Source organism: Chiloscyllium plagiosum, unplaced genomic scaffold, assembly GCF_037043375.1.
Source record: "Chiloscyllium plagiosum isolate Xiang-an unplaced genomic scaffold, Cpla_swu_hap1 HiC_scaffold_9, whole genome shotgun sequence".
NCBI classification, from domain to species: domain Eukaryota; kingdom Metazoa; phylum Chordata; class Chondrichthyes; order Orectolobiformes; family Hemiscylliidae; genus Chiloscyllium; species Chiloscyllium plagiosum.
The window spans coordinates 112347888-112375877 of NW_028270147.1; the positions used below are offsets into that span (position 1 = coordinate 112347888).

General features: G+C 46.0%; 1 long non-coding RNA gene and 1 pseudogene across 1 annotated transcript; both read left to right on the forward strand.

Moving 5' to 3' along the window:
- The window catches only part of LOC148149255 (centrosome-associated protein 350-like), a 1171865-nt pseudogene that overhangs the window by 457540 nt on the left and 686335 nt on the right, over positions 1 to 27990 (forward strand).
- On the forward strand, positions 14878 to 27909 carry LOC148149256 (uncharacterized). Its single transcript, XR_015758246.1, has 2 exons — positions 14878 to 15080; positions 27033 to 27909. It is a non-coding gene; the product is annotated as an uncharacterized LOC148149256 (long non-coding RNA).

Genomic DNA, 27990 nt, shown 5'->3' on the forward strand with positions numbered 1-27990 from the left:
TTTGTTATCTATATCAATGATTTGGATGAAAATCTGCAAGGCATGATCAGTAAGTTTGTGGATGACATTACAAGAGGCGGTATCACGGAGGGTATCAGATATTGCAGCAGGACCTTGATCAGCTGGGGAAGTGGGAAGAGAAATGACAAATGTAGATAATGTAGATAAGTATGAGCTATTGCATTTTAGAAAGTCAAATCAAGGTCGAAGTTTCATGGTGAATGGTAGGGTCTTAAGGACTGTAGTGGAACAAAGGGATCTTGCAGTTCAAGTACATGGTTCTCTGAAAGTTGAGTCACAGTTAGACAGGGCAGTGAAGAAGGCTTTTGGTGTCCTGGCCTTCATCACTCAGGGTCCTGCATCCAGAAGTTGCGAAGTTTTGTTACAGTTGTACAGGACATCGATGAGGTCGCACTTGGAGTATTGTGTTCAGTTTTGGTCACCTTGTTATAGGAAGGATCTTATTAAACCAGAAAGAGTACAGAAGAAATTTACAAGAATGTTGCCTGGACTCAACGATCTGAGTTTTCAGGAGAGGTTGGACAAATTAGGACATTTTTCTTAAAGCATGTGAGACTGATGGTGGATCTTTTAGAAGTGTATAAGGTCATGAGAGACATGGACAGGGTGAATGCATTCAGTCTTTTTTCCAGGGTTGGGGAATCGAGGACGAGAGGGTATCAGTTTAAGGTTGGAGGGGAAAGACTAAAAGAGAACCTGAGGGACAACATTTTTACACAGAGGGTGGCACGCATATGGAATGAGCTGCCGGTGGAAGTGATGAGGTGGGTACATTAACACATTTAAAAGGCATTTGGATAAATACATAGAGAGGAAAACCTTTGAAGGACATGGGCCAAGGGCTAGGAAATGGGGTTAGCGTGGATGGATATTTTGGTCAGCACGGTCCAGTTTGGGCCAAAGGGCTGTCTCTGTGCTGTAGGACTTGATGACTCTATGACTCTATAATTCCATACGTTTCCATGTTTATGAACAGTCTCTCAAACATAGAAACAAAGGAACTAGGAGCAGGAGGAGGCCATTCAGCCCTTTGAGTCAGCTCTGCCATTCAATATGACCATGGCTGATCATTCAACTTAGTCCCTGTTCCCACTTTCTTCCCCATAACTTTTAATTCCTTTTGTCCTAAGAACTATATCTATCCTCTTCTTGAAAACATTGAAGGTTTTAGGCTCAGGTGCTTCCTGTGACAGAATATCCCACGAGCTTTGCACTCTTTGGCTAAAGAAATGTCTCCTCATTTCAGTCTGAAATGGCCTTTCCCTTTTCTTTAAACTGTAATTCCTGGTTCTGGATTCCCCAGTCATCAGGAACACCTTTCCTGCGTTTTTCCAGTTTTGTCTTGTTCACATTTTGAATGTTTCAATGTGATTCCTCTCAATCTTCTAACCTCCAGTGAATATAGTCCTAACTGATCCAGTTTCTCATCAGATCTAAGGAATCCCAGGAATCAGTCTGGTATAACTTCACTGCCCTCCCTCCACAGCCAGAATATCCTTCCTCAGATAAGGAGATCAAAACTGCACCCAACAGAATCATAAAATCACATAGTATAGAAGAGGCTCTTCAGCCCATTAATTGCATACCAGCCAAACTACACTAAACCTACACCAGTCCCACTTTCCAACATGAGGCCCATAGCTTGAATGTTATGACATTTCAACTGCTCACCCAAGTACTTTTTAAAGTTTGTGTGGTTTCCCACATCAACTAGCCTCCCAGGCTGTGCCTTCCAGACCCACACCACCCTCTGGGTGAAAAACATTTTCCTTAAAACATATTGAAGCCTCCTATCTTTCACACTGAATGTGAGCCAACTTGTTATTGACCCTCCCATGAAGGAGAACAGCTGCTTTCTATCCACCCTGTCCATTCCCCTCATAACCTGATACACCTCTATCAGATCCCCCCTCCACTTTCTCTGCTCTGAAGAAAATAACCCCGAGCTGATCCAATTTCTCTTCATCACTGAGAAATTCCATCCCACGCAACATCCTGGTGATTCTCCTCTGTACTCCATCCAGTGCAACCACCTCCTTCCTACAGTGTGGTGACCTGAACTGCACACAGTACTAGAGCTGTGGCCTAACATTAAGCCAATGTTCTGCTTAACTGCAGCATATCCTCCTGTTTTTATAACCCAATACCTGAAATGACCAAGGCAAGTGTCCCCTGTCCCTTTATACTGCTCTGTTAACCTGTTTTGCCACATTCAGGAATCAGTGGATAAGCACCCCAAGATCACTCTGTTCCTTTAAGCTTCCTCAGTTCAAAGAACAAAGAACAAAGAAAAGCACAGGAACAGGCCCTTCGGCCCTCTAAGCCTGCATCGATCCAGATCCTCTATCTAAACCTGTCACCTATTTTCCAAGGACCTGTATCCCTGTGCTCCCTGCCCATTCATGTATCTGTCTAGATACACCTTTAATTATGCTATCATGCTGGCCTCTACCACCTCCACTGGCAACGCATTCCAGGCACCAACCACCCTCTGCGTAAGGAACTTTCCATGCATATCTCCCTTAAACCTTTCGCCTCTCACCTTGAACTCATGACTCCTAGTAATTGAGTCCTCCACTCTGGGAAAGAGCTTCTTGCTATCCACTCTGTTTACACCTCTCATGATTTTGTAGGGCCCCCCTCAATCTTCAACATTCTAATGAAAATAATCCTAATCTACTCAACCTCTCTTCATAGCTAGCGCCCTCCCTACCAGGCAATCTTGGTGAATCTCCTCTGCACCCTCTCCAAAGCATCCACATCCTTCTAGTAATGTGGCAACCAGAACTGGACGTAGTATTCCAAATGTGGCCAAGCCAAACTCCGATACAATTGTAATATGACCTGCCAACCCTTGTACGCAGTACCTCGTCCAATGAAGGAAAGCATGCCATATGCCTTCTTGACCACTCTATTGACCTGCGTTGCCACCATCAGGATACAATGGACCTAAACACCCAGATCTCTCTGCACATTACTTTTCCTCAGGGCTTTCTATTCACTGTATAGTTCACTCTAGAATTGGATTTCCAAGATTCATCAGCTCGCATTTGACCGGATTGAACTCCATGTGTCCGTTTCTCAGCCCAACTCTCCAATCTATGTATTCTCTGACAGTCCCCTTCACTATCTGCTCCTCCACCAATCTTCGTGTCATCTGCAGACTCGTTAATCAGACCTATACCTTCCTCGTTAATCAGACCTATACCTTACCCACAGGGTGGTGTGGGTCTGGATATCACAAACAAGAGTGGTTTATGCACGGATCCCTGTGGAACACCATTAGTCACAGTTCTCCATTTTGAGAAACTCATTTCCACTACTACTCTCTGTCTCCTGTTGCCCAGCCTGTTCTCTATCCATTTAGCTAGTACACCCTGGACCTCATGCAACTTCACTTTCTTCATCCGGTTGGCATGGGGAACCTGATCAAACACCTTACTGAAGTCCATGTATATGACAATGACAGCCCTTCCCTTATCAATCAACTTTGTCATTTCTTCAAAGAATTCTATTAGGTGAGTAAGACATAACATTCCCTGCAGAAAGCCTTGCTGCCTATCACTGATAAACCCATTTCCTTCCAAATATAATTAGATCCTATCCCTCAGTATCTTCTCCAGCAACTTCCCTACCACTGACGTGAGGCTCTCCAGTCTAGAATTACCTGGATTATCCTTGCGATGCTTCTTAAACAAGGGGACAACATCAGCAATTCTCCAGTCCTCTGGGACCTCACCCAGGTTCAAGATTGTGACAAAGATACCTGTTAAGGCCCCAGCTATTTCCTCTGTTGCTTCCCTCAGTAACCTGGGATAGATCCCATCCATATCCTTCAAATGTTGTCTACCTTAATGCCTTTTAGAATACCCAACACTTCTCCCTTCCTTATGGCGACTTGACCTAGAGTAATCAAACATGCATCCCTCACCTCAACATCTGTCATGTCCCTCTCCTTGGTGAATACTGAAACAAAGTACTCATTGAGAATCTCAGCCATTTTCTCTGACTACACACATAACATTCCTCCTTTGTCCTTGAGTGGGCCAACCCTTTCTCTAGTCACCCTCTTGCTCCTTATATATGAATAAAAGGTTTTGGGATTTTCCTTAACCCTGTTTGTTAATGAGATTTCATGACCCCTTTAGCCCTTATAATTCCTCATTTCAGATTGGTCCTACTTTCCCGATATTCTTCCAAAGCTTTGTCTGTTTTCAGCCACCTAGACCATATGTATGCATCCTTTTTCCTCTTAGCTAGTCTCACAATTTCACCTGTCATCCAGGGTTCCCTAATCTTGATTTCAATCCCTCATTTTTTACAGGGACATGTCTGTCCTGACTCGAACCAACCTTTCTTTAAAAGCCTCCCACATATCAAATGTGGATTTACCCTCAAACAGCTGCTCCTCATCCACATTCCCCAGCTCCTGCTGAATTTTGCTATAGTTGACCTTACCCTAGTTTAGCCCTCTTCCTTTAGGACCACTCTTGTGAGTATTCTAAAACTTATAGAATTGTGATCACTGTTTCCAAAGAAATCCCTGACTGAAATTTCAACCACCTGGCCAGGCTCATTCCCCAACACCAAGTCCAGTATGGCCCCTTCCTGAGTTGGACAATTTACATACTGCTCTATAAAATCCTCCCGGATACTCCTTACAAATTCTGCTCCATCTAAATCTCGAACACTAAATGAATCCCAGTCAATGTTGGGAAAATTAAAATCTCCCATCACCACAACCTTCTTGATCCTACATCTTTCCATGATGCGTTCACATATTTGTACCTCATATTCACTGTTGGGAGGCATATAGTTCAGCCCCAACATTGTTCCCACTCCCTTCCTGTTTCTGAGCTCTGCCCCCATATTGCCTCACTGCTCGAGTCCTCCATAGTGCCCTCCTTCAGTACAGCTGTGATATCCTCTCTGACCAGTAACGCAACTCCTCCACCTCTTTTGCCTCCCTTTCTATCCCACTTGAAGTATCTGTATACTCTGGATATTTAGTTGCCAATCTTGCCCTTCCCTCAACCAAGTCTCAGTAATAGCAATAACATCATAGCCGGGGTGGCCCGGTGTCTCACTGGTTAGCACTGGTGCCTCACAGTGCCAGGAACGCGGTTTCGATTCCAACCTTGGGTGACTGTCCATATGGAGTTTGCACATTCTCCCCGTGTCTGCATGGGTTTCCTCCGGTGCTCTGGTTACCGCCCACAATCCAAAGATGTGCAGGTTAGGTGAATTGGCCGTGCTAAATTACTCACTGTATTAGTCAGGAGTAAATACAGAGTATGGGAATGGGTCTGGGTGAGTTACTCTTTGGAGGGTTGGTGTGGACCTGCTGGGCCAGAGGGCCTGTTTCTGCACTGTAGGGAATCTAATCTAATCATTATACTGCCAGGTACTAATCTATGCACTAATTTTCTCTGCCTTACTTACTGCATTAAAACAAATGTACTTAAGACCACTTGTCCCTTTGTTTTCATCATCTGCTCCCTACCTATTCTTCCCCTTAGTCACGCTGCCTTCATTATCTAGTTTCTTACAGGCTTTAGTTACTACCTCCTAACTGTCCACTAACCTCCTTATTTTGTTACCATTCCCGGTCATATTAGCTTAAACCCTCCCCAACAGCGGTAACAAAAGCACCCCCAAGGACATTGGTTCCAGCCTTACTCAGGTGTAGACTGTCTGATTTGTAATAGTCCCACTTCCCCCAGAACCGGTTCCAATGTCCCAAAAATCTGAAAACCTCCCGATTGCACCATCTCTCAAGCCACTCAGTAATCCAGCCTATTTTTTCATTTCTACTCCGACTAGCACATGGCACTGGTAGCAATCCTGAGATTACTACCTCTGAGGTTGTACTTTTTAACTTGACTCCTAACTCCCTAAATTCTACTTGTCGGATCTCAGCCCGTTTATTACCGATATCATTGGTGCCTATGTGCACCACGACAGTTGGGTGTTCAACCTCTCCCTTCAGAATGTCCTATAACCGATCTGAAATGTCTCTGACCCATGCATCTGGGAGGCAACATACCATTTGGGAGTCTCGTTCTCCACCACAGAACCAACTGTATACTCCCCTTACAATTGAATCCCCAATGACTATTCCCCTTCCACTCTTTTTCCCACCCTTCTGTACAGCACAGCCAGCCATGGTGCCATGAATCTGGCTCCTGCTGCTTTCCCCTGGTGAGCCATCTCCCCCAACAGTGTCCAAAACGGTATATCTCTTTTGGAGGGAGATGACCGCAGAGGACACCTGCACTGCCTTTCTGCTCTTTCTTTGCCTTTTGGTCACCCATTCCCTTTTTACCTAAGCAATCCTAATCTCTGGTGTGACCCATTCACTAAACATGCTATCCATGCTCTCCTCAGCATCATGGATGCTCCAAAGTGAGTCCATCCAAAACTCCATAGCTGTCATACAGGGCAGGCATGAGAAAGCCTTGGTGGGTAAGATTAAGGAAAACCCTCAGGCATTCGAAACTTATGTGAGGAAAAACATGATGGTTAGAGTGAGGGTAGGGCCGATCAGGGATAGTGGATGGAGCTTGTGCCGTGTTGTACAGTAAGTCCTTAATGAATACTTTGTTTCAATAGTCACTAGTGAGAGGGACTTTGTCATTTGTGAGGACAGCGTGATACAGGCTGATACACTCAAACAGATGTTAAGAAGGAGGATGTGCTGATAATTTTGAAAAGCATGAAACTCGATAAGTCCCCTGGCCCAGACTGGATATACCCAACGTTACTACGGGAAGTGAAGGAAGAGATTGCTGTGCCTTTGGTGATGATGTTTGCATCCTGTCCACTGGAGTAGTACCAGATGATTGGAGTGTGGCAAATGTTATTCCCTTGTTCAAGAAAGGGATTTGGGATAACCCTGGGAATTACAGACCAGTCAGTCTTTCATCAGTGGTGGGCAAATTATTGGAGAAGATTCTGAGGTTTGTAAAAGCAAAGCTTGATTAGAAATACTCAGCATGGCTTTGTGAGGGGCAGGTAATGTCTCACAAGCCTTATTCAATTTTTTGAGGGTGTGACAAAACAACTTTATGAAGATTGGACATTGACAGGATGCAGGGTTTTGCTGAGAAGTGACAGATGGAGTTCAAACTGGAAAAGTGTGAAGTGATTCATTTTGGAAGATTGAATTTGAATGTAGATGACAAGGTTAAAGGCATGATTCTTGGCAGTGTGAAGGAACAGAGGGATCTTGGGGTCCACATCCAGAGATCCCTTAAAGTTGCCGCACAAGTTGATCGAGTTGTTAAGAAGGTATATGGTGTGTTTCGGTAGCTGGGGGGAATTGCGTTCAAGAGCAGCAAGGTTATGCTGCAGTCCAATAAAGCCTTGGTTAAACCACACTAGGAATACTGTGTTCAGTTCTGGTTGCCTCACTATAGGAAGAATGTGGAAGCTTTAGAGAGGGTGCAGTGGAGATTTACCAGGATGCTGCCTGGACTGGAGAGCATGTCTTATGAAGAAATGTTAGGGTTTTTCTCATTGAAGTGAAAAAGGATGAGAGGTAACTTGATAGAGGTAAACAAGATGATGACAGGCATAGATAGAGTGGATACCAGAGACTTTTCCCAGGGCAGAAATGGCTATCATGAGGGGGCATAATTTTAAGGTGATTGAAGGAAGGTTTAGGGGAGACGTCGGAGGTACGTTCTTTACACAGAGTGTGGTGGGTGCATGGAATGCACTGCCAGAGTGGTAGCAGAATCAGATAGATTAGAGACATTTAAGTAACTGATGGATAGGCACATGGATGATAGTAAAATATAGGATATGAAGGTTAGTTTGATCTTAGAGTGGGATAAAATGTTGGCACAACATCGAGGGCTGAAGGGTCTCTACTGTACTGTACTGTTCTATGCACTATGTCCTATATTCTATGTTCGCTGTTCTACGCCCCAAGCCTAGGCAGCTTGTCTCCCAATGATTGAATAAGATGCCAAATTGGAGACCACGTTAGGGGCAGGCTCAGGCTGTGAACTCAGGTCTTCAATAGGGAACTGGAGATTGAGCTGGAGAAAAAAAATTAGCTGGCTTATAGTGAGAAAGAAGGAGGTGAGACCAATTGGGGATGTGTGTTTCCTCCATTGAGCAATATGTGAATAGTGGTATTCCCAGGGATCTGTGCTGGGACCTCAGCTTTTTATGATATTTCTCAATAACTTAGATGAACGCATAGAAAGCCATATATCTAAGGTTGCTGACCACACTGACTGAGGGGAGGGAGGGTGGAGGAAAGGGAGGGTGGAGGACATGGAGTAGGTTGAGAACAAGGATGAGAATTTTAAAATCAGATGTTGATGGACCAGGAGCAAATGTCAGTCAGCGAGCACGGTGTGGGATGGGAGAATGGGACTTGGTGTGAGTCCAGATACAAGCAGTACAGTTTGGGATGAGCTGAGGTTTATGAAGGGCACTGGCTATGATACGGTTCAGGACAACATTGGAATGGTCACGTTTGGAGTCCAAAAGACATGGCTGAGATTTTCAGTGGCAGATCTTTGTAATATGGGGGATATAAGGCTCAGATCATTCTCAGAAATGAAGTCAAGGTTGTAAAGAGTCTGGTTGAGCAGCAGATAGTGCTCAGGGAGAGGGATGGAGTTTGTACCGGGAGCTGAAGAGGATGGCTTTGATCTTCCCAAGATGTTTCACAGTGAGCCTGGCTCCTCAGTCCTGACTGCTCTTAGCTGCTGTGATTGTCACTGATTGGACACTTATTATTAGAGATTCTGACCACAGCAGAAAGCCACAGTGCAAAAAATAACTGCAAAGACTGTCAGAGCGCAAGGTTGAAACTTCACCAAGAGAGGAAGTGAAAGAAGGAGTTCGGAGCAGCTGGATGTTTGTTACTGAGACGGAAGAAAACTGTGAACCGTCTGCACTCCCTGGAATCTAACAGTACGGGGGGATGGCCATTCAGCCCATTGTGCCTGTGAGTGACCCAGTTAGTCTCACTCTCCATCTTTCTCCCCCTAACCCAGCAAATCTTTCCTTTTCAACTTGTCTCTAATTCCCTCTTACAGACCTGGGTCCACAGTATGAGGCTGTCCCTAATCTGTCATCTCATTCATTCATTCATTGGTAGACAAGCTGCCTGGGCTGGGGAATGGAGTTCAGGACCTTGAACATTCCCTCTCCCCTCCTGAGGGACTCTTCATTTGTTTTTATATATTCATTCATTGGATGTGGGCGTCACTGGCTGGGTCAGCATTTGCTACCCGTCCCTAGTTGCCCTTGAGAAGGTGCTGCCTTCTTGAACTGCTATAGATCACGTGCTGTATGTTGACCCACAATGTCCTTAGTGAGGCAATTCCAGGATTTTGACCCACTTACAGTGATGGAACAGTGATATATTTCCAAGTCAGGATGTTATGTGCCTTGGAGATGAATTTGCAGACATGCTGTTCCCATATATCTGCTGCTCTTGTCCTTCTAACTGGAGCTGTTCATGTGTTTGGAAGGTACCAAAAGAACTGCAGCTGCTGTAAATCAGAGACAAAAACAGAAATTGCTGGAAAGCTCAGCAGATCTGGCAGCATCTGTGAAGAGAAATCAGAGTTAACGCTTTGGGGCACGTGACCCTTCATACTTGAGCTTTTCGTACAATTTCTATTTTTGGGTTTGGAAGGTGTTGTATGAGGATCTTTGGTGAATCTCTGCAGTGTATCTTATAGATAATAAGATACTAAGTGTCAATGGTGGTAAGATGGCTGCTTTGTGGATGTGATGTCAACCAAGCAGGCTGCTTTGCTCTGAACAGTATCAAACTTTTTGAGTGCATAAGGGAGACATAGGATATGATTGACATGGATAGGAAAGGTTAGAGAGATATGGGCAAAACACAGGCAAATGGGACTCGTTCAGGTTTGGAAACCTGGTCAGCATGGACACGTTTGGCTGTAGGGCCTGTGATTCTGTGACACCATCACTCTATGAATGTTGTTGGAACTGCACCCATCCAGAAAATGGGGGTGTATTCTATCACAATTCTGACTTGTGCCTTGTTGATGATCGACAGGCTTTGGGGGAATCAGGAGGTGAGTTACTAGATGCAGTATTGCTAGCCTCGAGCCTGCTCTTGTAACCATTGTGTTTCCGTGGTAAGCCAATTGAGTTTCTGGATGTTGACAGTGGGGATTCAATGATAATAATACCATTCACTGTCAAGGGGTGATGGTTGAATTGTCTCTTATTGGCCTAGCATTTGCATGGAACCAATGTGAAATGTCGCTTTTCAGACTAAACCTGGATATTGTCCACATGTTGGTGCATCTGATCATGGACTGCTTCAGTTTTTGAGGAGTTGTGAATGATGCTGAACATTATGGAATCATTGGCAATCATCACCACTTCTGAGCTTGCCTTGAGTTGCTCGATCTGTTCAAAGTCTGTCCTATTTAGCACAGTGATAGTACCACACAGCACAATGGAGGGTATTCTCAATGTGATGGTCAGACTTTGTTTCCAAAAGGACTCTATGATGGTCAATCTTACACATACAGGACAGATGCAGCTACAGCCACAAGATTGGTGAAGATGAGGGCAAGTAGATTTTTCCCTCTTGTTGTTTCCTTCACTATCAGCTGCAGGCCCAGTCCTGCAGCTTTGTCCTTTAGGACCCGACCAGCTCGATCAGTAATGCTGCTGCAGAACCACTCTCAGTGGTGGGCATTGAAATCCCCCACCCAGAGTACATTCTGTGCTGTCATCACCCTCAGTGCTTCCACCATGTGCTGTTCAACATGGAGAAGACGCTGATTCATCAGCCGAGGGAGGGTAGTATGTGATGATCAACAGGAGGTTTCCTCACCCATGTTTAACCTGGTGTCATGAGACTCCATGGGGTCTGGAGTCAGCAGAGAGGACTCCCAAGGTAACTCCCTCCTGGCTGTACACCACTGTGCTGCCAGCTCTGCTGGGTCTGCCCTTCTGGTGGGACAGGACACATTCAGGGACAGTGATGGTGATGTCTGGGACATTGTCTGTAAGGTATGATTCTGTGAGTGTGACTGTGTCAGGCTGTTGCTTGACTAGTCTGTGAGACAGCTCTCCTGAATTTGGCACTCGCCCCCAGATGTCAGTAAGGAGGATGGAGCAGGGTAGACAGGGCTATTTCTGTCATTGTCTTTTTGGTGTTTAGATCGATGCTGGGTGGTCTGTCCCATCTTATTTCTTTGTCGAGACGTCATCACGATTTATACAACTGAGTGCCTTGCTTGGCCAGTTCAGAGGGCAGTTCAGAGCCAACCACATTGTGGGGGAGAGTGCCATGGACCCTGACAGTATATTCTGACTCCCCCACTTCCCCATTCTGCATATGGAAGGCTGGAGCCTCTCAGCAGGATATTCACTTGCTGGAGCTATCACCTCCCCCACCCGCACAATTCTGTCCCCACATAAAATCCACACAGATCTTGAATTCACATAGCACCTTCAATGTCCAAAACATTCCAAGATGATTCACAAAGTTGCAGCAATTGGGAGGGGGTGGATGAACATAAGAACTAGGAGCAGGAGCAGGCAATTCAGCCCCTCGAGCCCGCTCCACCATTTAATACAATCATGGCTGATCCCATCTCAGCCTCAACTCCACTTTCCTGCCCACTCTCCATCATCCTTTAACCCATTACCAACTAAAAATCTGTCCATCTCCTCCTTGATGTGAGACAGGGAAGGGACCACTCCATTTCAGACAGTTGGGATTTATGGAGTATGGATGGGGGAAGCTGGGAGAGGACATCAGAAGCATGGAGTGGGAAAAACAGGAATGAAGGTTTCTGTGGTCAAGGGGCTGATGTAATGCAGAGGCGGACAATGTTGTGGGAATGGAAATCAGAGGCCTATTTGGGTTTAATGCTGAGATACTGGAAAGTCTAATGGGAAGAAGGCCCATGTTTATTGATCTCAGTTGGAGGTTCCCGCAGGAATGAGACACATATCTCGTGGTATCTATTGGAAGGTACAGGGGGAAGGAGGCCTATGGTTCCTGTTATCTGTTGGAACATCCAGTAGGAAGGAGGCTCGTGTTTACTGGTCTCTACTGGACAGTCCAGTGGAAAGGAGGCCCATGTTTGCTGGTATTAATTGGATGATCCAATGGTATGGATGTCCATGTTTACTGGTCTCCATTGGACTGTCCATTGGGAAGGAAGTCCCAGTTTGCTGGTTTCTATTGGAGGGTCCAGTGGGAAGGATGCCCATGTTTAATAGTGTCGATTGCAGGGTGGTCCATATGTATTAGCAGACTATCCAGTGGAAGGAGTTCCATGTTTACTGGTCCCTTTTGGAGAGTCCAGTGGGTCATGGACACCATGGTGGGTATGGGGCTGAGTTCCATTCTGTTGTAACTATGTGATTATCCAGCTCTCATCGCAGTGGAACACCCTGACCTGGAGACTGATCATGGAAGGGGAAGGACAGGGGAAAGGATTGGAACATGTTGTGATTGTCAGGCTGGGTCAGTGGGTCAGAGCCTGTCCTGCCCCTCCAGCTCACATTGATGGCCTGAGGGTCTCCTCTCTCTGCTGGGCCTTCATGGAATGAGGTTTGTGTCCAAACCATTCCCCAGTGAGAATAGGCCAACAGCACAGAACTGCCCTTCATTTGACAAGAATCTGTCCATCTTCCTGAGAGAGGCTAAAGCCTGCTCAGTGTGGGAAATGGGGCCTTACTCCAGGAGAAGACATGCCTCTGGGGTCAATGGTTAACATGCACTCATGAGGCAAAGCAGAGGGGGATTCGCCCTGCATTTAAATATTGCCACCTGGCAGACTGTGGAAAAGAGAGAGAAGAGGGTCAGTGAGAGAGATAGAGGGAGACGGTATGCGTGAAAGGGTGAGAGATAGAGAATGAGGAGTGTCTGGGACAGTGTGAGATGTGTGAAGCGAGTGAGTGAGAGGTAGAGGGAGGTAGAGATGGTGAGGTTGAGGGATAGAGAGAGAGAAATAAGGTGTTACTGAGAGGGATGGAGAAAGAGAAAGAGAGAAACAGACAGAGAAAGAGAAAGAGAGTGTGAGACTAAGAGTAAAGGGAATCAGGATAGAAGGGTTGGGTTGTGAGTGAGAGAGAGAGACAAGAGTAGGATTTGAGAGAGTGCTGGAGAGAGAGAGAGAGGGAGACTGTAGAGACAAAAGAGAGGGAGGAAGAGTAAAAGAGGAAGGAATAGAGAGAGGCAGATCACAATTGGAGGGAGTGAGGGAGTGAATGAGGGAAACAGTGAGAGGTGAAGAAATGGAGATTGTGAGACAGAGTGAAGAAGCAAATGAGAGTTAGAGAGAGTGGCTATGAGACAGAGTGGGAGAGATAGAATATGAGAGAGATTAAGAGTGGGAGAGAGATGTAGAGAGAAAGACATGGCAGATGAGAGACAGAGAGACAGTGATAGAGAGAGAGCGAGACACGTTCTGGACACCACATTCTGGGAAGGATGTGATTATACTCGAGAGGGTACAGAGGAGATTTACCAGGACGCTGCCTGGCCTGGAGGGTCTGAGCGATGAGGAAAGATTAGAAAGACTGGAATTGTTTTCCTTGGAGCAGTGAAGGTTGAGAGGGGACCTGACAGAGGGCTGTAAGATTATGAGATGCCGAGATAGGATTGGTAGGAAGGCACCTTTTCCATGAGTAGAGGGAACAATACCAAGTGGCAGAGATTGAAGGTAACACCAACATAGAGACATAGAGTAGGAATAGGCCATTCGGCCCTTTGAGTATCTCTGTCATTCAATATGTCCATGGATGTTCCTCTGTCTTAATGCCATATTCCTATCATCTTCCCATACCCCTTGATGTTGTTAAAATGCAAAACAATTACCTCTGTCTTTTTCTTGAACATATTCAGTCCTTTGTCCTCAACAACTTGAACAGAATTCCACAGGTTGACCATCCTCTGAGTGAAGGAATGTTTCCTCATCTCAGTCCGAAAGGTCTACCCTGTACCCCCCGAGAATGTGTCCCCTGGTTCCAGACTCCCCAACCAGAGGAAACCTCCTTCCAGCATCAAATCTGTCCAGCCCTGTTAGAATGTTATACATTGCAGTCAGATCTCCTCTCATCCTTCTCAACTCAAGTGAGTTCAGGTTCAGTTGAGGTAGACCCTGAGAAGAGAATTGAGAAATGTTTTCGCTCAGAGGGTGGTAGGAGTCTGGAACTCACTGCCTGAAAGGCTGGTTGAGTCACAAACTCTCATGACATTGGAGCAGTGTTTAGATATTTTTGTCGACCAATACAGACACAATGGGCCAAATGGCCTCATTCAGTGTTGTTCACATCAATGATTCTCTGTGACAGAGAGAGAGAGAGAAGAGGAAGTGTGAGGGGCTGACGTGGCTCTCTCTGCCTGATGCCATTTACATACTGAGGAACACCCAGTCAGACTCTCACAGGCTGCAACTTTATAAAGCAGAGCCCAGTGAAGGGAGAGTTTATCAGGAACCAGGCCCAGGGACAGGAGCACACACCATGATTTCACACATCTAGCTGATCTGGCCCCTGGAATTCTGCGTCGCAGGTACAAATCTCTCTCCTTCCACCTTGAATCTTTAGCTGCTCTCCATTTCACTCCAATTCCACTGACTTGTGATTGAAGGGAAAATGCTGAAACCAGAGGAAAGCTCAGTGTCTCCAACAATCTCTCATTTGACAGGCTCTTTCTGTGACAGTTCTGACTTCACTGTGTTTCTCTCTGATCCCTCAGGTATCAGTGGGGACATCATCATGAGATGGTCTCCCCCGGTGCTGTCAGTGGGACTGGGCCAGACCGCAACCATTACCTGTACGGCCAGTCAATCTGTTAGCAAGTGGGTTAACTGGTACCAGCAGCGAGAAGGTCAGAAACCCTCTCTCCTGATCTATGAAACAACAACTCGAAACACAGGAGTCTCCGAGTGATTCACTGGCAGAGGATATGGGACCAGTTTCACCCTGACAATCAGCACCGTTCAGAATGAGGATGTCGCTGACTATTACTGTATGTAGTATAACAGCTACTCTTATGTTTGGTAAATGAACCAAGCTCAGACTGAGTAAGTAAACCTCAATCCTTCGTTATTAACCCTTTCAATTTCTAAACACAATTTCTAAAACACAAATGCTGAATTGTTGAAGGTGTTAGTGGGGAGCTGCAGTGAATGAAATGGTTGATTGAGGAGCACTGTGTCTAACAGGGTGTCCAGCTGTATTTCTTTAGTTCCATTGCCCCCTTTAAGCAGCAAGATATAAGTCAGTCAGTTTTACTCACCGTGTGGAGGAGCTCTGTCCATTTGAAGGTTGTGGTCCCATCCCTGCAGCATGGAGTGAAATCAGTGAGTAGCCTCCTGCCGGTCTCAGTGTGACGGACACGGGCAGAGTTTCATGTGAGCTCTGGCTCCCTGTCCCAGTCTCTGATCTCACTGACCTCAGCAGCAGCAGCAGCAGCAGCAGCACAGTGAGACACTGAGCTCCCACCTCCCCCAGCTTTAACTCTGCTCAATCACACAATCACAGAATTGTTACAGTGCACAAGGAGGCCATTCTGCTCATCCTGTCTGTACTGGCTCTCTGAATGAGCAATTCACTGAGTTCCTCCTGCCTTCTCCCTGTCACCCTGCACATTGTTCCTTTTCAAATAACAGTCTCATTCCCTTCGGAATGTTTCAATTGAAGCTGCCTCCACCACACTCTCAGGCAGTGCATTCCACACCTTAACCACTCACTGGCTGAACATGTTGTTCCCCATCTCACTTTTGTTACTTTTCCCAATCACTTTCAATCTGTGGTCTCTCGGTCTCAATCCTTTCTCAACTGGGAACATTTTCTCCCTATTTACTCTGTCCAGGCCCCTCCTGGTTTTGAATTCCTCAAACAAATCTCCTCTCAGCCTTCTCCAAATAAGACAGTCTCAAATTCTCCAATTAATCTTCATAACTGATGTTCCTCATCCCTGAATGATCTTTGGGAATATTTTTTGCCATCGCTACAAAACATTCACTTCCTTCTTGAATTCTTCACATCATCTATGTCTCTCATGATTTTCTAAACCTCTGTAAGGTCACTCCTCAGAACCTTCTGCTTCAGGGTAAAAAGTCTCAGCTTTTCCAGCCTCTCATAGTCCTGGAGTCATACAGCATGGGAACAGACCTTTCAGTTCAACTTGTCCATACTAACCAGACATCCTAAACTGACCTCATCCCATTTGCCAGCATTTGGCTTACATCCCTCGAAACCCTTCCTATCCATGTACCCATCCCAATGTGTTTTAAATGCTGTAATTGTATCTGCCTCCAACACTTTCTCTGGCAGCTCGATCCATACACATGCCACCCTCTGTGTGACAAGTTACCCCTCAGGTCCCTTTTGAATCTTTTGCTTCTCACTTTAAACCCAGACCATCTTGTTTTGGACTCCCTTACCGAAGGAAAATACCTTGGATTTACACCCTGTCCATGCCCCTCATTATTTTATAAACATGTATAAGGTCAATCCTCAGCCTCCAATGCTCCAGGGAAAATAGCCCCAGTCTATTCAGCCTTTTCCTGTAGCTCAAACCCTCTAGTTCCTGGTCATGTCCTGGTAAATCTTTTCCACAGCTTTTTAAATTTAACAATATCCTTCCTATCGCAGGATGAGGAATTGTTCACATTGTTCCCAAAGTGGCCTCACCAATCTCCTGTCCAGCTGCAACATGATGTCCCAACTCTGATACTTAGTGCAATGACCAATAAAGGCAAACGTACCCAACACCTTCTTCATCACCCTGTCTCCCTGAGACTCCACTTTCAAGGAATAATGCACCTGCACCTTGAGGTCTTTATGTTCAGCAACACTCCACAGGGCCCTACCATTAACTGTATAACTCCTGCCCTGGTTTGTCTTTCCAAAATGCAACATCTCACATTTATCTATACTGAACTCCATTTGCCACTCCTCTGCCCATTGCCCCATGTGATCAAGGTCCTGCTGTACCCTGAGATCATCTTCGTCACTATCCACTGTTGCACCAGTTTTGGTGTCATTTACAAACTTAACATTACTCCTATGTTCACACCCAAATCATTTACTTAAATGACGAAAAGCAATGGACGAAGCACCAATTCTTGTTGAAAAGTGTGGTGCTGGAAAACCGCAGCAGACCAGGCAGCATCCGAGGAGCAGGAGAATCGACGTTTCGGGCATAAGCCCTTCTTCAGGAATTAGGCTGGTGTGCCAAGCAGGCTGAGATTAAAGGTAGAGGTGAGGGAATTTGGGGGAGGAGCGCCGGGAATGTGATAGGTGGAAGGAGGTGAGGGTGAGGGTGATAGGCCGGAGAGGGGGTGGGGCGGAAAGATCGGGAAGAGGATTGCAGGTCAAGAGGGCAGTGCTGAATTCAGGGGTTGGGACTGAGATAATGTGGGGGGAGGGGAAATGAGGAAGCTGGAGAAATCTACATTCATCCCGTGTGGTTGGAGGGTTCCTAGGCGGAAGATGAGGCGCTCTTCCTCCTGGTTAGATTAGATTGGATTAGATTACATTACAGTGTGGAAACATGCCCTACGGCCCAACAAGTCCACACCGCCCCGCCGAAGCACAACCCACCCATACTCCTACATTTACCCCTTACCTAACACTACAGGCAATTTAGCATGGCCAATTCACCTGACCTGCACATCTTTGAATTGTGGGAGGAAACCGGAGCACCAGGAGGAAACCCACGCAGACACGGGGAGAACGTGCAAACTCCACACTGTCAGTCGCCTGAGGCGGGAATTGAACCCGGGTCTCTGGCACTGTGAGGCAGCAGTGCTAACCACTGTGCCACTGTGCCACTCTTGGAGGGTTGGAGGGTTCCTAGGCAGAAGATGAGGCGCTCTGCCTCCAGCATCTCAACTTCCGCCTCGGAACCCTCCAACGAGGAGGAAGAGCGCCTCATCTTCCATCTAAGAACCCTCCAACCACACAGGATGAATGTAGATTTCTCCAGCTTCCTCATTTCACAGATCTCCACTGAGAACGAGACTCACGGTTGGTGCGTTGTCTCCCAAGTGCCAGGATATCTCGGATCCTGTCTTTGGGGTCCTGAAGGGAGAGGGTGCCCAGCCCCAAGTCATGCTTCACATAGGTACCAACGACATAGGCAGAAAGAGGGATAGGGATGTAAGGCAGGATTTCAGGGGGCTAGGGTGGAAGCTGAGAGTTAAAACAAACACAGTTGTTTTCTCTGGTTTGTTGCCCGGGTCACATGATAGCAAGGCAAGGAATAGAGAGAGATATCAGTTGAACACGTGGCTGCAGGGATGGTGCAGGAGGGAGGGTTTCAAGTACTCCCTCCCTTAGGGCTCATTCTGAGGAAGGTGGGACCTCTACAAACAGGACGGTCATCACTTGAACCAGAGGGGTACTAATATCCTAGCTGGGAAATTTGCTGGTGCTATTTGGGTGGGTTTAAACCAGGTGGATGGGAACCTGAGGTGTCGTTCCAGTGCACAGGAGGATGAGAGTAGGGAGGGCATGGACAGAATTTCATGGTCACAGGAATGTGCTGGTAGATAGCAAGCTGGTTTGGTGTGTGTCTACTTCAATGCCAGAAGTATCCAAAATAAGTTAGGTGAGCTTGCAGCATGGATAGGTATCTGGTGCTTTGATGTTGTGGCCATTTCAGAGACATGGATAGAACAGGGTCAGGAATATTGCAAGTACCAAGGTTTAGATCTTTCGTTAAGAACAGGCAAGATGGGAAAAGAGGGGGAGGTGTGGGTTTGTTAGTCAAGGACAGCATAATGGTGGCTGAAAGAAGTTTTGATGAGCTAGTATGGGCTGAGGTTAGAAACAGGTACAGAAGAGGTCACACTCCTGGGAGTTTTTTATTGGCCTCTGCAGAGTTTCATGGAGGTGGAGGAGAGGATTGACAAAATGATTCTGGCTAGGAGTGAAAGGAACAGGGTGGTCATTATGGAGACTTTTCTCCAACATTGACTGGAAATGCTATAACTCGGCTCTGGGCGGCATGGTGGCACAGTGATTAGCACTGCAGCCTCACAGCGCCAGAGACCGGGGTTCAGTTCCCGTCTCGGGCAACTGTCTGTGTGGAGTTTGCACATTCTCCCCGTATCTGCATAGGTTTCGTCCGGGTGCTCAGGTTTCCTCCCACAATCCAAAAAACGTGCAGGTTAGGTGAATTGGCCATGCTGGATAACCCGTAATGTTAGGTGAAGGGGTAAATGTAGGGGAGTGGGTCTGGGTGGGTTGCTCTTCGGAGGGTCGGTGTGGACTTGTTGGGCTGGAGGGCCTGTTTTCATACTGAGTAATCTGATCTAGTATGTCGGATGGATCAGGTTTTGTCGAATGTGTGCAGGAGGGTTTCCTGACACAGTATGTCGAAGGGCTGACAAGACAGGAGGCCACAGTGGACCTGGTGCTTGGTAATGAACCAGGTCAGGTGTTTGATTTAGTTGTAGGTAAGCACTTTGGAGAGAGTGACCAAAATTCAGTTACATTTAGTTTATCGATGGAAAGGGATAGATACATGCCATAGGGCAAGAGTTATCGATGGGGCAAGGGCAATTATAATGTGATTAGGCAAGACTTAGGATACATAGAAAGAGGGAGAAAAATGCAGGGGATGGGGCCAATCAAAGTGTGGAGCTGGCTTCAGGAACAGATATTGCATGTCCTTGATAGGTATGTCTCTGTCAAGCAGGGAGGAAGTGATAAGGTAAAGGAACTGTGGTTTACTATAGAAATTGCATCTCTTGTTAAGCATAAGGAAAGAGGCTTCTGTGACAATGAGACAAGATGGTTCAGACAAAGTGATAGAGATTAGCAGATTAGCTAATTAGGAAGGATTTAAAGAAAGAGTTAAGAAGAGCAAAGAGAAGACATGAGCAGTCTTTAGCAGGTAGGACCCTTAAGCTTTCTATAGGTACATGATGAATAAAAGGTTGACAAGGGTAGGAATAGGGCCAGTCAAAGACAGAATTGGGAAGTTGTGTATGTACCCTGTGGAGGTCAGAGAGGTGCTAAATGAATATTTCTCATTGGTTTTCACTCAGGGAAAGGAGAATATTGTAGAGGAAAAGAATGAGATACGAGATATTAGACTAGAAAGGATCAAGGTGAGTAGGGAAGAGGTGTTACCAATTCTAGATGGAGTGAAAGTCGACAAGTCCCTTGGGCCACATGGGATTTATCCGAGGATTCTCTGGCAAGTTATGGAGGAGATGGAGGAGCCTTTGGCTTTGATCTTTGAATCATCATTGTCTACATGTTTAGTACCAGAGGACTGGAGGATTACGAATGTTGTGTTCTTGTTGAAGAAGGGCAGCAGAGATGACCCAGGTAATTATAGACCAGAGAGCCTTACATCTATTGTAGGAAAAGATTTGGAAAGGATTATAAGAGATAGGATTTATAACCATCTAGCAAGCACAATTTGATTTCAGATAGTCAACATGATTTTGTCAAGTGCAGGTCATGTCATAAACCTCATTGAGGTTTTTGAGAAGGTGACCAAGCATGTTAACAAGGGTAGAGCAGTTGACATGGTGTATCTAGACTTCAGTAAAGCCTTTGATAAGGTTCCACATGGTAGGCTGTTGGAGAAAATGCAGAGGGCTTGGGATTGAGGGTGATTTAGCAGTTTGGATTAGAAACTGGCTTTCTGAAAGAAGGCAGCGAGTGATGGTTGATGGAAAATATTTAGTCTGGAGTCCGGTTACGAGTGGTGTGCCACAAGGATCTGTTTTGGGACCACTGCTGTTTGTCATTTTTATAAATGACTTGGACACAGGCACAGGTGGATAGATTAGTAAATTTGCAGATGACACTAAAGTTGGTGGAGTGGTGGACGTTGTGGAAGAATGTTGCATGTTGCAACAAACTGCAAAATTGGGCTGAGAGGTGGCAAATAGAGTTCAATGCAACTAAATGTGAGGTGATTCGTTTTAGGAAGAATAACAGGAAGGCAGAGGACTGGGTCAACGGAAAGATCCTTGGTAGTGTGGATGTATCGCGGAATCTTGAAGTCCATTTACATCGATCCCTGAAAGTTGCTGCCCAGGTTGATAGTGCTATTAAGAAGGCAGAGTGTGTGTTAAGTTTTATTGGTAGAGGGATTGAGTTCCAGAGCCATAATGTCATGCTGCAACTATACAAAACGTTAGTGCAGCCGCACTTGGAATACTGTGTACAGTTCTGGTCGCCTCATTACAGGAAGGATGTGGAAGCATTGGAAAAGGTGCAGAGGAGATTTACCAGGACGTTGCCTGGTCTGGAGGGAAGGTTTTATGAGGAAAGGCTGAGAGACTTGGGTCTGTTCTCACTGGAAAGAAGAAGGCTAAGAGGGGATTTGATAGAGACATACAAGATGATCAGAGGATTAGATAGGGTAGACAGTGAAGTCCTTTCCCTCAGATGATGATGTCAGCTTGTACAAGGGGCATAACTACAAATTGAGGGATGATAGATTTAAGACAAATGTCAGAGGCAGATTCTTTACTCAGACAGTAGTAAGGGCATGGAATGTCCTGCCTGTTGATGTCGTTATCTCACCCACATTAGGGAGATTTAAACAATCCTTGGATAAGTACATGGATGATGATGGGATAGCGTAGAGGATGAGCTTAGATTGGTTCATAGGTCAGTGCAACATCGAGGGCCGAAGAGCCCGTTCTGCACTGTATTGTTCTACCTATCTCTCTATCCAGTCTGAAAAGAAACACTTTACCACCACTCTCTGTTTCCTATCTTCAAGCCAATTTTTTAATCAAATGGCTAGGTCCCCCTGGATCCCATGTGGTCTAACTTTACAAACCAGTCTATCATGTGGAACCTTGTCAAACACTTTACTGAAGTCCATATAGACAATGTCTACTGTTCTGCCTTCATCAATCTTCCTTGTCACCTCCTCAATCAAATTAGGGAGACATAATTTCCATGCACAAGATCACACTGATTATCTAAATGGATATAAATCCTGTCCCTCAGAATCTACTCCAACATCTTACCCAGCACTGACATCAGGCTCACTGGTCTATAGTTCCCTGGCTTTTCCTTTCAGCCTTTCTTAATTAATGGCATAACATTAACCAACCTCTCTGGTTCTCCAGCACCTTACCTATGCTTGTCAATGATGAAAATACCTCAGCAAGGGGCTCAACAATCTTTTCCCTCATTTCCCAAAATGTTCTGGGATACACCTGATCAGGTCCTCGGGATTTATCGACCTTTATATGACCTTTCGCATCTCCTCATTTGTATGTGGACTCTTTTCAAGACATCACTATTTTTCGATATTCCCTCGCTTTCATGCCCTTCGCCACAATAAATACTGAACTGAAATATTTGTTTGGGATCTCACCCATCTCCTGTGTCTTACCAAAATACAGCACTCACATTTATCTGAATTAAACTCCATCTGCCATTCCTCAGCCCACTGGCCCAGTTGGTCAAGATCCCATTGCACTCTTACACAGCCTTCTTCACTGTCCACGATGCCACCTGAAACTTCACCTGAACACACTCTCACAACTCTGGCCCCTCTCTGCCTGTTACACTGCTACTACCCCAGTCTATATTCAGAAATTAAATCCCCCCTTTCCCCCACATTATAACGACTCTATCACACTCTCAGGTCTCTTGCATTTGTATTCCTCCACATCCTTCCCACTGGGTGGTGACTTATTGACTGCATTGAAAATTCTGTGGATCTTGGTGTTCCTCTCTGATATTCCCCCTGGCTCCCACAGTCCTGCCAAGTTAGTTTAAATTCTCTCCAACAGCGCTAGTAAATCATTCCAAAGGAGCTCAATGCCAGCTCTGTTCAGGAGCAACACTATCTGGTCTGTCCAGGTCCCATCTCCCCCAGACCCAGTCCCAATGTCCCAAGAATCTGAAGCCCTCCCTCCTGGATCCTCTTTCAAGCCCCACATTCACCTGTGTTACCCTCCCGTTCCTCTTCTCACTTGTGTGGGGCACTGGGAGTAATCCGGAGATTCCTACATTATAGTTCTTGCTGCTAATTCCCTCCTGAGGTCCTTAAATTCTGACAGCAGGACCATCCCTTTTCTCCCTCTGTCACTGGGACCGATGTGGACCATGACTGCTGCCTGTTCCCCCTCTCCCCTCAGGGTGCTCTGCAGCTGCTCAGTGACATCCTTGACCCTGGCACCAGGGAGACAATACACCATCCTGGATTCCCATCTGCAGCTGCAGAAACACCTATCGATTGCCCTCGCTCTCGAAATCTCCTCTCACTATCGCTCTTCCAGTCTTCCTTGTGTCCCCCTGAACAGCTGAAATCCCCGTGGTGCCGAGGACTTGACTCTGGCTGCACTGCCCAGATGTACCATCATTCTCATCAGGATTTCAAACTGAATCCTGGTTGGAGAGTGGGATGCGCTCAGGGGATTCCTGTACTCGCTGCCTGGTCCTTTTGGACTGTCTGCTGCTTCCCCATTCCCTCTCTCCCTGCATACTCTGAAGCTGCAGAGTGACCACATCTAGAAACATTTCTCCACGGAGCTCTCAGCCTCACGGACGCTCTGCACTGACACCAGCTGCTGCTCAAGCTCCGAAACCTGGATCTCCAACTGCTGTCACTGACCACACTTCCTCCACTCATGGTGGGAAGCGTCCAGATCCTAGCTACCTCTGTTTGAAGTACACTCAATGACATGGCCTCCCTAGCTTTCTGCAGTGAGTTCCACAGATTCACAACCCGATGGTGGATGGAATTCCTCCTTATCTTAGTTCAAAAGGGTCTTCCCTTCACTCTGAGGCTGTGCTGTCGGGTCCTGGTCTCTTCCCCTGTTGGAAACATCTTCTCCACATCCACTCGAGATGGGTCTCTCAGTATTCTGTAAGTTTTAATGAGATTCCCTTCATCCTTCTAAACTCCATCGAGTCCTCAACTGTTCCTCATATGATAGCCCTTCATCCCTAAGATCATTCTTGTAAAACCCTTCTGTACACCCTCCAATGCCTGCACATTCTTCCTTATATACAGCGCCCAAAACTGCTCACAATACATGAATTGTGTTCTGACCAGAGCCTTATACAGCTTCAGCGGTACACCTCTTTTCTGTGATTAGATTCCCTACAGTATGGAAACAGGCCCTTCAGCACAATAAGTCTACACCGACCCTCTGAAGAGCAACCAACCCAGACCCTTTCCCCTATATTTATCCCTGACTAATGCACATAGCACGACGGGCAATTTAGCATGGCCAATTCACCTAACCTGCACATCTTTGGACTGTGGGAGGAAACCGGAGCACCTGGAGGAAACCCATGCAGACACGAGGAGAATGTGCAAACTCCACACAGACAGTTGCCCGAGACAGGAATCGAACCCGGGTCCCCGGCGCTTTGAGGCAGCAGTGCTAACCACTGAGCCACCGTGCCGCATGTTCTAGTCTTCTGGAAATGAATGCTGACATTGCATTTGTGCTCCTAACTGCCAACTGAACGTACATGGTAACATTAAGAAAAACCTGATTATGACTCCTCAGTACCTTTGTGATTCAGATTTGTGAATCCTTTCCTCATTTAAAAAACAGTCTATGTCTTTATCCTTCTTACGAAAGTGCATAAGCTCACACTTTCCCACACTGTATTCCAGCTGCCACTTCTTTGTCCATTCTCTGAGCCTGATCAACTCCTTCTTCATCTTCTCCACTTCCTCAACACGACCTGTCCCTCCACTTATCTTTGGGTTACCTGCAGATTGAGCAACAATGTCCTCAGATCCTTCATCCAGATCATTAATGAATCATTCATTTTTGGTGAATAGCTGTAGTCCCAGCACGGACCTTTGCAGGACCACACTAGTCACCGGTTGCCATTCTGAAAAAGATCCTTTTATCCCACTCTCTGCCTTCTGCCAGGTGGCCAACCTTCTATCCATGCCAGGACCTTGTCCCGAACACCACGGGCTTTTCCCTTCTTTAGTAGCCTCCTGTATGGCACATTGTCAAAGGCTGTCTGTAAATCCAAATAGATCACGTCCACTGGCTCTCCTTTATCTAACTTCTTCATTCCTTCCTCCAAGAATTCGAACAGATTTGTCAGGCCACCCCTTGATGAAGCCATGCTGGCACAGCCCGACTTGACCATGCACTTCCAACTCCCCTGCAATCTCATCCTTAAACTGAAGTCTACAATCTGACTAAAGACTGAGGTCAGACCAACCAGCCTATAATTTCCCATCTTCTGCCTCCCTCCTTTCTGAAACAAGGGCGTTACATTCGCCATTTTACAGTCCTCTTGGACTCTCCCTGACTCCAGTGATTCCTGAAAGATCACCACCAATGCTTCCACAATCTGCTCAGCTATCTCCTTCAAACTCTGGGGTGTAGTCTATCCAGTCCGGCTGATTTATCCATCTCAGAACTTTCAGCTTCCCCAGCACCTTCTCCTCAGTGATCACCATTACTCTCATCTCTGCCCCTGAATCTCTTTAAGTTCTGGTATACTACTGGTGTCTTCTACTGTGAAGACTGATGTAAAGTCACTATTCAGATCCTCTGCCATTTCCTTGTTCCCCATTACTACTTCTCCAGCCTCATTTTCCAGCAGTCCAACATCCAGTCTTGCCTTCCTCTTAGCTTTTATATTTCGACAAAAAAAAAGTCTTGCAATCTTCTTTTATATTACTGGCTGGCAAACTTTCATATTTCATCTTCTAACCCCTTATTGTATTTTTAGTTATAAACTTACAGAATCCTTGGGTTTTAAAACACAGCACAGAGTAAAAAAGCAAGGAAGCAATGCTGCACATCTACAGATCACTGATCAGACCAGATTTGGAAGATTGTGTTCAGTTATGAACACCTTATTTAAAGAGCCATATTAAAACCCTGGAGACAGGTCAAAGGAGTTTTATCGAAATGATACCAGGAATGAGTGATTTTAGATACAAGGAAAGTTTAGAGAGATTGGGCTTATTCCCCTCTGAGCAGAGAAGATTAAGAGGTGATCTTATAGAGTTGTTCACTGTTTTGAACAATTTTTGACGGGGTTAAGGAGTATATTTTGTTTCCATGAGTTGGTATGTCTGTAACTAGAGGCAACAATTTCAAGATGGTCAACAAGACAACTTGGAGTGAGATGAGGGAGTTGTTAGGATTTGGAACATGCTGCCTGACAGGATGGTGGAGGTGGATTCTGTTGGAGGTTTCAACGTGCATATTGCAAATGAATGAAGTTAGAGAGCAACAGAGATCGGACTGGAGAGTGGGACTAGCTGGATAGCTCTTTCTAGAGCCAGCACAGTCATGATGGGTTGAATAGCCTCCTTCTGTACTGTAAATTCTATTATTCCATTTCATCCTGTCAGCTCTTTGCTTTCCTCAGGTCCTGTTCAATGTCACTCCTGCATTTTCTATCCTCCTCTCAGCTTTCTGCAGGTTTGAACTCCAGATAACCAACATCACCTTCCCTATTTGATCTTCCTTACTCTGGCTGCCTTTTGATATCCCAGGCTGAGAGTCTAGATTTGGGAGTCTCACCCTTACTCATTGTGGGAACAGATTCTGAACGATCTCTGTCTCCTCCTTTGAGGGATCCTACTGCCCTGACACTGATTTCCCATCATGCCGCTGGTTCCAGTCCACTTTTACCAAAGCACCACACAGTTTAGTAAAATATTTCACTCCCAAATGAAAACCTTTACACTTGCTCCATTGTTCTCCATTTCCATCCCTCCTCTCAATCTCACTGAGTTCTGATCCCCGTCACTGAAATGCTCCCCCATTGATCGCCCTTCCAGCTGCCCACATTCATTTCCTAAATTATGGTCCAAAACTGTCCCTTCTCTTTCACCATCACCTTCTCAGGGGCAATTAGGGATGAGCAATAAATGCTGGCCCTGCCAGTGACACCCACATCCCAAGAAGCAATTTAAACAATGTCTGTTCTTTCGTCGGGTTTGTTAAGTATTGGCTACAAATGTTCAAACATTTTCCCAGTGAATATTCTGAAAGTTGAAACTGGCAGGGATTAAAATTGTTTCTCTTGTCTTTCAGGCCGTGAGAACTCTCAGCCCAAGCTGACCCTGCTGCCCCTCTCCCCAGAGCAGGTCAATGCCAAGGGCACTGCCACCCTGGTGTGCCTTGCCAATCACTTCTATCCCGATGAGCTGGAGGTGCAGTGGAAGAAGGATGGTGCAGTCATTTCGGACGGGGTTCAGACCAGCAACTACCTGCGAGCTTCGGACAGCACCTACAGTGTCAGCAGCCTGCTGACCCTCTCTGGGTCTGACTGGGAGTCCAATGCTCGCTTCTCCTGTGCCCTCACCCACGTGACCCTCCCCTCTCCCCTCATCAAAAGAGCATCAGGAGATCAGAATGTGTGTAGAGTGTTTGAGACAGTCCACAGAGGAGAGACAACTTTAAATAGGACAGGGCTGAGCTGGCAGGACAAAGATCATTATGAGCATTAAATTTCAATTCTTTTCCTTTTCAGGGCTTCTCAGAGGCATTTCTGAGGTTCAGAAGTTCAGGCTGGTCATTGGGACAGTGTAGATAGAGCTTTACAGTGTGTCAAACCTCATGCTGTTCTTGTCCTGTGAGTGTTTGAGGGGAACAGGGGTGATTTGTGATGCCAAATAAAATCTCTTCAAGTTGCTAAAGATTGTCAGCTGTACAAAACAATGTGAACCTCAGAAGTTTCTGCTTCAGTAAACCAGATCTCCTTCCTGCTCAGCCACAGCTCCAATTTAAGGTTTTTATCACTGTTTAAAGGGACAAGATTCTCATGTTATTGAGAAAATCTCCACAAGTGTTTTCCTCAAGCTCCATTCTGGCTGTGAATTTGAGCAGCTTCCTCTGTCTGGGCTGTTAATTGCAGTCTGTTTTCTGCCAATGTCAATCTGGAAAAGGGAATAAAGGTGAAGAAGATTTCGCTTCTGTCTCTGTGTGTTTTGGAAATGGACCACTCCGTTCAGCGGATTGGCTGCATTTCAGCATGACATTGTCACAATTG